Source organism: Microtus ochrogaster, unplaced genomic scaffold (assembly GCF_000317375.1).
Source record: "Microtus ochrogaster isolate Prairie Vole_2 unplaced genomic scaffold, MicOch1.0 UNK310, whole genome shotgun sequence".
NCBI lineage: Eukaryota > Metazoa > Chordata > Mammalia > Rodentia > Cricetidae > Microtus > Microtus ochrogaster.
The window spans coordinates 12,536-15,422 of NW_004949408.1; the positions used below are offsets into that span (position 1 = coordinate 12,536).

Genomic DNA, 2,887 nt, shown 5'->3' on the forward strand with positions numbered 1-2,887 from the left:
GTGTGTAGCCTGCGCTCCAGAAGAGGGCACCAGACCTCATTCCAGATGGTTGTGAGCCATCATGTGGTTGCTGGGAATTGAATTCAGGACCTTTGGAAGAGCAGGCAATGCTCTTAACCCCTGAGCCATCTCTCCAGCCCTTCAACGACGTTTTTAGGCGCAAAGGATACCATTGAGTGAAATACGAGAGGCAAGAAGAGTCAAATCTCTCATACTTGTACGTTCTGTTTAAATGTTCCCTTAGAAGTTGGGGTATAATTATGGTTATCAGAAGATAGGGAGTGGTAATCAGGAAGGTAGAGAGAAGGTGGATACAAGGAATATTTTTTGAAAAAGATGGCTAGAATTAATATATTATGGAAACATCACCATTAACAATAGCCAGAAATAATATAAAATATTATGGAATAACTTACTAAAGAAGTGAAAGGACTGTAGGAAATGAACATTAAATCTTTGAAGAAAACAACTGAAGAAGACACCACAGAGTGGGAAGATGTCCCTTGCCCTTGTTAGGTAGAAATCAAGATAGTAAAAATGAAAACCTTTCCAAAAGCAATCTACATGTTCAATACCATTCCCATGTAAACATCAGAAAAATTCTTCACAGACCTCAAAATAAAAATACTCAACTTCTGAGGTAAGACAGACCCAAAAAAAGGAACGTGGGATGTACTCACTCATATTTGGTTTCTAGCCATAAACAAAGGACATTGAGCCTATAATTAATGATCCTAGAGAAGCAAAATAAGGAGAACACAAAGAAAAACATATAGGCATCCTTCTGAATATTAACCTTCATCAGGCAATGAATGGAGACAGAGAAAGAGACCCACTTTGGAGCACCAGACAGAAATCTCAAGGTCCAAATCAGGAGCAGAAGGAGAGAGAGTACAAGCATGGAACTCAGGACCGTGAGGAGTGCACCCACACACTGAGACAATGGGGATGTACTATCGGGAACTCACCAAGGCCAGCTGGCCTGGGTCTGAAAAAAGCATGGGATAAAACCAGACTCGCTGAACATAGCAGACAATGAGGCCTACTGAGAACTCAAGAACAATGGCAATGGGTTTTTGATCCTACTGAACGTACTGGCTTTGGGGGAGCCTAGGCAGTTTGGATGCTCACCTTACTAGACCTGGATGGAGGTGGGTGGTCCTTGGACTTCCCACAGGGCAGGGAACCCTGATAGCTCTATGGGCTGAGAAGGGAGGGTAACTTGAATGGGGGAGGGGGAGGGAAATGGGAGGTGGTGGCAGGGAAGAGACAGAAATCTTTAATAAATAAATTAATGGAAAAAATACTCAACTTCATATAAAAAAGCAAAAAAAATTGCAGTATAACCAAAACAACCGTATACAAAAAATAATTTCTGGAGGCATCACATTCCCTGACTTCGGTCTACTACAGAGGAACAGTACTGAAAAGAGCTTGGTACTGGCACAAAAACAGACAGGAGGACCAATGGAACTGATTCTAAGAATTGGATATCAATCCACTCACCTACTACATCTGAATTTTGTCAAAGAACCAAAAAAATATAAGATGAGACCTTTCCCCTGGCCGCACAATACCTGGAGTTACTGTAAAAGATGTTAACCAGCAGGAGTTCGTCAGAGCTCTGGCAGCCTCCCTCAAAATGTCCAGGCAGCTGAAAGTCTCTGAATGGGTGGACACAGTGAAGCTGGCACAGCATAAAGAGCTTGCCCATATGATGAGAACTGGTTCTACACACGAGCTGCCTCTATATACAGCACTGCACCTGTACCTGTGTGGTGGAGCTGGGGTTGGCTCCATGACCAAGATCTATGGAGGATGGCAGAGAAATGGTTTCAGGCCCAGCCACTTCAGCAGAGGCTCCAAGAGTGTGTCCTGCCATGTTCTCCAATCCCTGGAGGGACTGAAAATGGTGGAAAAGGACCAAGATGGGGGCTGCAAGCTAACACCTCAGGGACAGAGGAATCTGGAAAGAATTGCCCGACAGGTCGAAGCTGCCAACAAGCAGCATTAGAACAAAGGATGCTGGGTTAATAAATTGCCTCATTCATAAATATATATGATGGAAAAAGAAAGGATATTCAACAAATTTCGCTGGCATAACTGAATATCAAGGTGGAGAAGAATGAAAGTAGATCCACATCTATCATCATGAAAAAAACCACGAGTCCAAATGGATCAAAGACCATAACAGAAAGCCAAATACACTAAACCACATAAAAGACACAGGAAGTATACTTGAACACACTGGCAAAAGAGACCACTTTCAAATTATAACTCTTAAATGTTGTCCCTGACTGTGAAGACAAACTTTGTTGGGAGAGAGGATGGCATCTTCTAGAATTGCTTCCAGATGTCATGGGGGCAATGTCCTTTTCACAGGATTTTATAAAAGTAAAATGATGGTTAAATTTCAAGATTGCTGTTTTGGATAATTGCAAATGGTTTCTGAGTATTCAATAGGGTTATTCTGAAGTTCTTATTTGGGGTTCTGGCCAGAATGTTGTAAGAAGGTGCACCATATCTGCAGCTTGTACCCATAAATCGTTCCCATAGTGCTATCAGCATCATGCCGTCATATCAACCAGGTAGAGACGTTGTGGGGCCCCAATGTCTTCTTCTTGGAAGCTGTTCATTGTTGAAAATGTAAACATTGTTCATGTAGACATATTTTTGGTGAAAGATAACATATAGAAAAAAATGGGCATGAAGGAATGTAAAATATTCCTTCAAAATCTATCTTCTTTCTCTCCCAAACCAGAAAGCTGTTGACATGAGACAGAAATTCTAAATTTTTCTTTTAACATCATGCTTGGATTTAGAGAAGGATAGTCATAGTCTAAATCTAAAACCATTTCTGATTCTGAAGTAGAGATGTAAACACAAA

The 2,887-nt window shown here is 41.4% G+C and overlaps 1 pseudogene; it reads left to right on the top strand.

The window, feature by feature from the left end:
• LOC101985422 overlaps positions 1-2,014 on the top strand; it is a 5,841-nt pseudogene extending 3,827 nt beyond the window's left edge.
• Positions 2,015-2,887: the final 873 nt, after the last annotated feature.